This window comes from Gallus gallus, chromosome 1 (assembly GCF_016699485.2).
Source record: "Gallus gallus isolate bGalGal1 chromosome 1, bGalGal1.mat.broiler.GRCg7b, whole genome shotgun sequence".
NCBI classification, from domain to species: Eukaryota; Metazoa; Chordata; class Aves; order Galliformes; family Phasianidae; genus Gallus; species Gallus gallus.
The window spans coordinates 130,006,618-130,016,026 of record NC_052532.1 but is presented as its reverse complement, the minus strand read 5'-3'; the positions used below and the strand labels follow the sequence as shown (position 1 = coordinate 130,016,026).

The 9,409-nt window shown below is 39.4% G+C and overlaps 1 long non-coding RNA gene across 1 annotated transcript; it reads left to right on the top strand.

The window, feature by feature from the left end:
- The first annotated feature begins 1,034 nt into the window (after positions 1 to 1,034).
- Positions 1,035 to 8,818, top strand: LOC121109391. The gene is made up of 3 exons (XR_005845493.1): positions 1,035 to 1,614; positions 5,152 to 5,253; positions 5,726 to 8,818. It is a non-coding gene; the product is annotated as an uncharacterized LOC121109391 (long non-coding RNA).
- The last annotated feature ends 591 nt before the right edge of the window (positions 8,819 to 9,409 follow it).

Here is a 9,409-nt window from a genome sequence, read left to right as displayed (position 1 = left end):
CTGCCCGAGAACAGGGGTCTGAGCCTGGCTTGTGCCTCCTGGAATGCCACAGTTCCAGAGACTTTTTTAACCATTGAAAAGGACCAGTATTCAGCAGGACTCAGAGAACCGAGACAAGAACTAGTGAGGGGTCTGACACATCTCACAATGTGTCCCCTTGTGCATTCATGGGGAGAGCGGAAGTGCTGCCATTATTTATTTTCATGAACAGTGATTTGCTTGATAGCCCTCCTATAGGTATTTCACATACTTGTCCACACAACTTGCCCGCTATTCCTGTGGGAAAACGCGACAAGCATAGCAACATGACAAAAAAGATGTGTGAGAGTGGGATGTGAATTAGGCCAACTGAATGCTTTCTATGTGCGTTCAAATATGTTTGTTTGCGTGCATGCCACCCAGCCTATAAAAGCTGTCCGCTCAGTTCTGGTGTATGTGCCTATAGAACAATTTCCTCAGCTTCAGCTTAAACCTACATGCTAACATCTAAGGGGAAAAAAAAACCAAGCTCTTGCTCCCAAGAGCTGTTTGTTTGAGTTGAGAAGGCAGATGCATGGCCTTGACAAGCCAAGGGTGCAGGTGGGTCAGAAATGATTGAACATCCCCTACTGCTGGATGTCATGTCCCATTTTCGTGGTGAATGCAGAATGAAACTTATGGATCTCAGAGGTGCACATACACACCGTTCTGTCTCACACTGACAGGCACATAAACTCCATTTGAAGAAAGCATCTGAAAGAAAGGTTTGTTTTAATGATAAACTGTCCTGCACGAGGGTGCCTGTAATTATGCAATTGCAGAATTAGAAATCCAGCAGCAATCCACAATCTTCACTGACTTCAAATTGAACTGGAAATTCTTAAAACAAACAGTTCAAGTCAGGCAAAGGAAGTAACCACCGTAAGTTTAAAATCCACACACACACATACAAAAGAGCAGCTTCCTCAAATAGTCAAACCTTCCTGCTGATACAGGTTCCCTTGAAATTCTCCCTTTGTAGATAGCACAGAGACCCTGAAAGCATGTCTCTTCTGTGCTTTCTATGTGATGTATGATTCACATTGGGGGATATACCATAGACTTTTCTGATCTGGAAATGTTTTCTGTCTCTCCTTTGCCTTCATATGCGCACATGTAAATCCCTACAATGGCAGGGAGGTAAGGAAACAGCCCACTATTTCCTTGCAGTTGTCAGATATCCATCTTATTACCCTAAACTTCTCCTTCTAGTTAGTTGAATCAAAATATATGTTGTCCATCACTGGCATCCAGAAGAAAACACAGAACCCTCCAAAGCCTATTACTAAAGTAATACCACTAAAGATAGAAATGCTGTCTTCTTTATTTTAACTGTGTGAGCAATACTTATTTACCTGGTCATAGCTGCAAATACCTGAAAAAACTTCTATGCATTCCTCATCTTGGAGTGTCAGAGCAGAGCTGCTGGACAGCACTCATTTTTATCCTCTTCTCTATGACTTTTGAACTTAGGATCCAAGCCTTTCTGGAACCAACCAAATGCATATGGGCTGTAAACCTTGGAATCAAAAGTCACGCACTGGCTTATGGGAGAAGCACAAGGTCCCATGTTTCTGAGATCTGATGAGAAGAAAGGTAAAAGTTACAACATTGCGGAATGAATGAAAAGCCACAGGGTGTTATTACTTGTCAGTGTAATAGGAGCAATTGAGGATGGTGGAGCCTGCTGTAGGAAGTGAGAATTTCCTCAGTTTCAGATTATTAAAAAAACCCATAAAATGGCATTGCCGTTTCAGTAATGCTGCACTGCATTAATGTCTTCCTATTTATAGCCTCAGTTTACTCTTAACAAAGTCCCTACTTTCTCCCCGCAAAGTATTCCCTAGAGAATTGTCCAATCTAGCTTTAAATAACTTGAGCAACTATGCTTCCATCATTTACCTTTGGATATGATTACTTGGCCTAATAGTAATAACTGTGAGAATTCTGGAGGATTTGGTTTATGATGATGTTTGCAGACTGAATTCTTTAATTCTGTATATAAGAGTTTGACCATAAATTATGGCATTCTGTTTTTTCCTGAGATTTGAATGAGCCAATTCAGATGCCTTGCAGCACATTTTGAATGGGAGGCTAGTGCCTAAATAGCCTTAATAACTTGTCTCTAAGTGAATATTCACTGCTAACGACTAGCAAGCCCTTCCTCTGCTACCCTGCCCTGGTACAATACTGCGTGGAATTGCCCTCCTTTCCCAATGGCTTTCTCTCAGCCTGTTTTTTTTTTTTTTTTTTTTTTTTACAGAGGACTGGTGGAAGGATGGCTCATGCTTAGCAGAGCAAGAGTTAGAGCAAGCGTGCATAAGGAGAGCATCTTTTTCATAGCACTGTTTCTTTCCTTGAGGTTGAATGAGAAGGAATTGGACTCACACTCAGTATTACTCAGTAATACTGCAGATAAATGTCTATACACAGACTTTTCATTGAAAACACCGACTCTCTGATACAATCCCATCAGTTGGCCAAATGTCGGATGCCAGATCTTGCACACTTCTCAGTCTGCAGCTGAGGAAAAATATGTCTGTGTTACAGACAGATTTCTTTATGGTTTAAAACCAAAAGAGTTTAGGATGTCTTCTTTACTGAAGCCAAAATTCACTCTTAGTAAGTAGGGTTTTCTGCAATACCCACGAGTGAGATTTGGGACTGTCAGAAAGATAAGGCTTAATGATAGATTTTAGAAAAAAGGATTAGTTAGGTAGCAAAGATAGCACAATTTGCCCATTACCCTGGCAGGATGGTTCCCCCTCATTGGAACTTGCAGTTCTTTAGAAGTTTCATGGCAGAGTTCATGAAAAAGTAGAGACTTTTGAATTGAGCCCAAACTGAGAAAGAAATGGAGTTCTGGCCAAGGGCCAGTGTTTTCAGAATTGTTGATCAAAGATAAGCTTTATCACAGTTGGTCTTTAGAAAAATACTGACATATCAGAGAAAAAATGAACTAAAACAGATGGAATTTGAGCCCTTACAGTATGAGCTGAGCTGGCTTTTTCTTTCTTCCTTTCTTTCTCCCTCTCTCACTTCTTTTTTGTTTTTGTTTTTGTTTTTGTTTTTTGTTTTTTCCCTGTGATCACACACAGACAGGAAAAAAAAAAAAAAGGGAGGTGATACAGGTGTAAAATTTGTTGTAAGTTACAAACACTTGAGAGTCGTTAGAGAGCAAAACAGATATAAAGCCTATGTTCAGCCTTAACTGTTACTCATTCCTGTGGTGGTGGGGAATGATTAAGCCATTTTTAATGTAGTGGAAGCTGAGATCAGGATCCACTTCTTCTATACCTCTTTAAAGGTGAAGCTGCTATAATATAATAACTATAATGAACGTAATGAACTATAGAAAAGTGAAGTCTGCATACATGTTGGTTAATCAGATCTGCCAAATCTATTCCTGGACATGCTTTCTGGGTTTAGCCACCATTGGATTAACCATCACTGTGAGTGTGGCAACTATTAGGAGAGCAGAGAGAATATATGGGAAAATACAGACATTGTTAACTGCATCGCATTCTTGGCCCACTTGATTGCTGGCAATTCTTTTCTAACACTATGAAGGCTGTAGAGCCACAGGTTGGAACTGTGGGCAGATTTAGGGCACAAAAGGACCTCTGGAGGATGCTCAGTCCAAACCTTTTCTCAAAGGACGTGTACTTCTGAGTGCTCAGGACCCTCTCAGTTGTGTTCTGAGCGTCTACAAGTACAGACACATTGCACAGCCTCTCTGTGCAGCCAGCTTCGGTCCATCACCGCTCTAACTGTGAAATATTTCCTCTCAGATGCAATTAGAATTTTTGTAATCCAATTTATTACTTTCTACTTAAAGCCATTCTTTGTTTTTAGGAGAGTTCAAACAGCTTCTGACTTCTCCAGCTAACATTCTCTTTATAAAAAGGGATGTCATCTGGTGAGGAGAGCAGAAGCATACCAAGTGGCATATATAACCAGTCACAAAATCTGGGCTTTTAATTCTAAAGGGCAAAAGCCCTGTGAAACACTCATTATGAATATTGGTGGAAAATCCGTAAACCCAAATACATTCCTAAAAGCAGTCAGTCAAACAATTACAAAGAGCAGACAAGCTCAGAAAAAGATCTTGCTCCATGTGTGGAGAATTTGCAAAGGAGAAAAGAAAAGGCCCCAACAGAGGAGCCCATTGTCTGCAGCCTGTTCTTATTAGGGGTGAGCACACTGGAGTCAATGGGAACCACATACAGGTTCTAGAAGGGGTAGATTTGACTCTGAAAAAAAAGACGATGTGTTGAAGTCCTTTGCATTTCTGCTCTTTGCTTGGTACTCCTTTTCTGTGATTAAAATTTAACTCATTGAAGGAATGACTATTTTTTTACTCAGATATTTCTGCATTAGACATGCTAACCTCCATTCCTTTTTGCTGTGACACCTTCAGAAATATATTTCTTGCACCAGCATGAGAAAAGGAATGAGGCTCTTGCACACCGGTTGCAAATGAAGAAATGGCATCTTGCAAGAGGAACTGTACAAGGGCATACTGATCTTACAGACAGATGGCTACAGAATAAAAGCTACATATATGACATACACTATATAATTCTGAAAAAGCCAATGGATTTACTGTCAAAACAAAAAGAGAAAGGGTGTGAAATTTCATCCATTTCTGTTTCATCTGGTAAAAAAAAAATCCTCTCACAATATAGGAATTTTGAAACACGATGAGCAAAATGCTTTTGAAAACTATGTTAAAATAGAGAGGCAGGCCTGCCTAGCATCACAGTTTAAATCACTTCTTTATTTCCACTGAAACTAAACTCAAATTCTGACGTGCTTTTTTTTGAAATTCATTATGTCAACATAAGTAGGTGCAGCTTATCATCACTTAGATGGTTGTTATTTTTTAGCTGTTTAATTCATTGACTCACATCCGGCAATAATTCATGCAAAATGGGCTCTGAACTCCTTTGCAATATGCAGATTTGTGTGCAAATGAGCGTTACCTATGGTGTTCACACTGAAGCGTTTTTCTTTGATGTACATTTCTGACATTCTGAGATTGTAAAGAAGAAAATAACTTTAAAAATTTTAAGAAACCTTAATTGAAGTTAACATAAAAGAAGATACATGGTGTTAATTGGTCTGTTTCAGGAATAATTTGGGCCTTTGAGACCATGTCCCTTACCCCCCGCCAAAGTGTCAAGACTCACATCTTTAATTCAACAATCTTTGTATTAATTACCTCTGGATAAGGTAAGCTTTGATTGGGAGTCTTTTATTGTAAAATTACAGTACATTGCCTGCTTTAAAATAAATAAATTAGGGTTGAACTCGAAAAAAAATTCTCCATCCAGCTGTGAATGGGAAAGTGAATTTGAGTATCAAATGCTAGATGAAAGAACAGTTTTCATGAGACTTTCTTAATGGGGGAAAAGTGTTTTCTTTTGGTTTCTCTTTTTCCATTGTTTTTTTGCACATTGAAAAATAATATCTTCATCAAGAGATGGAAACACTTGGGTTCCAGGGTTGCCAATATTTTTGTACCAAGAGTCTACTTTTTTTCCCCATGGGAACTCAACTTTCTCTTCTAAGAGTGATTTCCCAGCATTCAGTGAGTCTGTTACAGAGTGATCTGATCAGACAGCTAGGTATGACCCTAGTTTCCCTGTTCCTAATTATGTCTAGTTGGCTGTCCATTAAAGCCAGAACTTCATTTTCTTTTCAGAGATGGGAGGATTGAAACTGAAGAGGACTTGAACAAGACTGGCTGTAGGGCTTGGAAAGCTGCAGGCAATGTGGAAAGCATAAACACAACTTGTGTCCCTGACTCCTCCCAGAAGATGACTGGCCATCCTTCACCTTATTGTAACGGAGATACTCAGTTGTGTTTGGAGGCTTGGACCTGTGTGCTCAAGAGACAGTGTACTTTGTGTGTGGGTAACAGGGCTGACTCCAGCATGCTGCCTGTGCATATACCTCCATTGCAATGAAGTGCTTTGGGACATTGCATTGGTGAATGTTAATAGGGTTTTTCAGCCTTTAGGCTTAGTTCTCACCTCAGAGTTGCCAGTGTAACTTCTCCAGATCAGTGAGGCGAGCCATGAGCTTTGTGTCCCTTTAAGAGCTAACACACATATCATCTGAGGGAAGCAAAAGCTGTTAGATAAAATATTAGCTGTGATGTTTCAAAGCTTGACCTCTGAAGATGGTAGGGTCCAAAGATTTGGCATATTACATTTTCAGAGCTGACACCTTGATGGTTTCACTGGACTTTGGCAGAAAGACACACCTGATGGCTCTTCAAAAGATTTCTGCATGTACAAAAGATCTAATGATATAGGCCCATTTTTTTGTTCCTACCTGACAGTGTTTTTCACCTTGTCTACCATTCTGGGACCCTTTGCTTAATGCAGAGCTGTCCCATTTGCCCAGTTATCTCAGAAGGTGTGTCAGTGGTAACGGGGTGCTGGAAGCTTCAGTTTTGCCATCAGAGCTATTAACTGTGTCATTAGATCAGATTAAAGCCTGTGTTTTTGAAATGGTATGTGTAGTCGCCACTGCTTGGCCCCCTAATTTACATTGAAATCAGCTGAAATGAAAGATAACCAGGAGAAAAGAGGCCAGTCCTTTTATTTTATCAGAAAGTCTAAAAATGTTGACACAGCAAGACACAGAGCACCTATTCAATCCTCCCCCGCTCTAGATGGTGAAAGGTACCAACAACACCTTGAAACCACTGTGGGAGCTTGACCCAAGAGCTGCTTGCATACTGCTGTGGCTCATTGTGCTAGGCCACAGAGATTTTCATCCTACTACGTTTCCTCATCCCCTAGAGGCAGACTTGTCAAGAAGCCTTTTGTCTGGCACAGTGTTTTCAAATCCAAACTCTGATAATTATCTGTGGTTCTGCTGCCGACTTGAAAGGCAATTGCTAGGCATTGAATCCCCATTCCCTTCAGTACAAAAATTAAGAGTAAGGAGAAGAAGCATTTCTGTGCCTGCTTCTCTCTCCAGCACTTGACACCAAATGCACATGTGAGGCTGACCGTCAAAGATAAATGAGTTCAATAGAAAAGAGCAGGCGCATACTTGGATCTCCATGTAATACAGTACAAATCAGTAGAAAGTGCAACACAAAGGCTTTGCATGGCAGACTCTGCTAATCAGAAGAGGTGAGTGTTTTAGCATATTTAAACGAGGTGAGGGCATCCACTAATCAAACAACAGAATCCAGAGGTACTGAAAGAGCAAGGGAAAGGCTGTTGCTTAAAACTTTTCCACACGGATGTCGTATTTTTGAAATATCATTAAATGTGATGATCTAGGTTTATAGAAAGATAATGAGCTAAGTAACAAATATGTCAAAACTAAACTATTAAACACTGTAATTATGCTGGATACAGATTAGTTGCTGAAAAAGTTTCCCATTATTGCACTCTAACTGTCAGGAAAGTGCAGTAAAATAATGGGTTTTCTTTTCATTTGATTGATTTAGCATAAGGTACTATGTGGTAACTTTTTAACAGCCTTCATGGGATGCAATAAAAATTGCATCGGAAGCCTACATCTTCTCCAATATAAATTGGTGTGAAGTATACATAAGTGATAAAAACTCATTTTTCATGCACAAGACTTTAAAAGCTTTCACACTAAGTACGCTATTTAAAAAATATTACATTTATAGTTTCTCTTACAGTCTTCTACCTTTCTCTACTGTTTTTCAAATCAAGGCCAGGTTGCCATCACCTTCACTGACACTTGTCCTCTGCAGTAGCAATATTTTTTGTTAATCAATCAGGAAAGAGAATTAGTTTTACATCAACATTTTAAAGAGATATTCTCTTAAAACCTCCCAGGAAAAAAATCACCTTTTACTGAGAATTATACAATGTGTACGAGCTTCCTAGGCCAATAGATCATTGCCATATGAGTATAACAAAGGTTAGTTAGCAGTCATGGATTTTCTTTGGGAATATTGCCTTCACAGAAGCAGATCTCAAAGGAGATGAGCTTATTTTAAGCTGATATTCATTAGAAAGCTGCTAAACCACTAGAGACATTCTGGATACAAAATAGGATATCTGGCTTGTGTTTTCTTTTGTAGGTAATAAGAGACAATATCTATGATCATGATCAGAACCTCTGATTTATTGCTACAATAGGTTATATTGCGTCACGTGATATTTTAAACTTTCTGTCTATTTCTTAAAAGAATAGTTTTAATGAATTTTAAGCACATGAGAGCATCAGACTGTTAGCTTGAAAACTGGTGTCTTTTTCCACTTATGAAAGTGATGCCTCCTTCTTCTGGATATGCCCTGGATTTTCCATAGGTGCTTTTCAAGCGGCTGAACTATCTGCTTTAAAAACAGAATTTATATTTTCGTTGTCTTCGGTAGAATCTGGTTGAAGGCTGCATACCTCATGAGAACAAGAGGGGAACAAGTCTGATCTTTTGAAGGAAGGAGGGGGTAAGTGTTCAGTGTGTTATTGGATCTTTTGATGAAATATGTATCTTTCTCAGTGTACAAACAGCTGAAGAAAAAAAAAAGTACTGGACAGAAGAAAGAGATGACTGCATGTATTAAACAGTAAGATTTTTTATGCCAAATACTATATAAAAATGGTAATTTAACTGGGTTGAATACTTGAGTTCAGAAAAGAGACAGAATCAGGAACATCTTTTTTAAGAGTAAAAAAGTTATTGAAAAATTGAGTAATGGTTGTTTCTATCAAAAATCTAGAATGAAGAGTTCTTGTATTTACACAGTAATCACATCTACAATGAAAATTGTACAATCAGATCTGAAAGGAGGCTTGGGAAATAAATCTTTTCATCTGTACAAAAGAATGCTTTTCACTTATCACTTGTGACAATATGGATACAATGGGGAAAGAGCAGAATGGTGTCTATGGGAACAATGTTGTACAGTCAGGGACTGACTAAAGGGCAAATTCTGCTCTTTTTCCATTATGTTTTGGGTGGCAGGATTCCACTGTCTGCACACTGAATCCACAGTAGTTTCAGGCACACATAAAGGCTAGTGGCAAAACAAAGAGAAGTATTACATGGAAGTTCAGTGCCCATGCTCTGGAGATTTCTGTTGTATGCACAGAATGACAACACTTCTGGACTGGGGCAGAAGTATTCTGAAGAAGAAGAAAAAAAGGAAACAAAAACTGAACAGCTGAAAGACCGGAGAAGGAACATACTAGTCCTCAATGGCTCTGAAACATGGATTTCTTTCAAGGCTTTCCCTTCCCTTCCCTTCCCTTCCCTTCCCTTCCCTTCCCTTCCCTTCCCTTCCCTTCCCTTCCCTTCCCTTCCCTTCCCTTCCCTTCCCTTCCCTTCCCTTCCCTTCCCTTCCCTTCCCTTCCCTTCCCTTCCCTTCCCTTCCCTTCCCTTCCC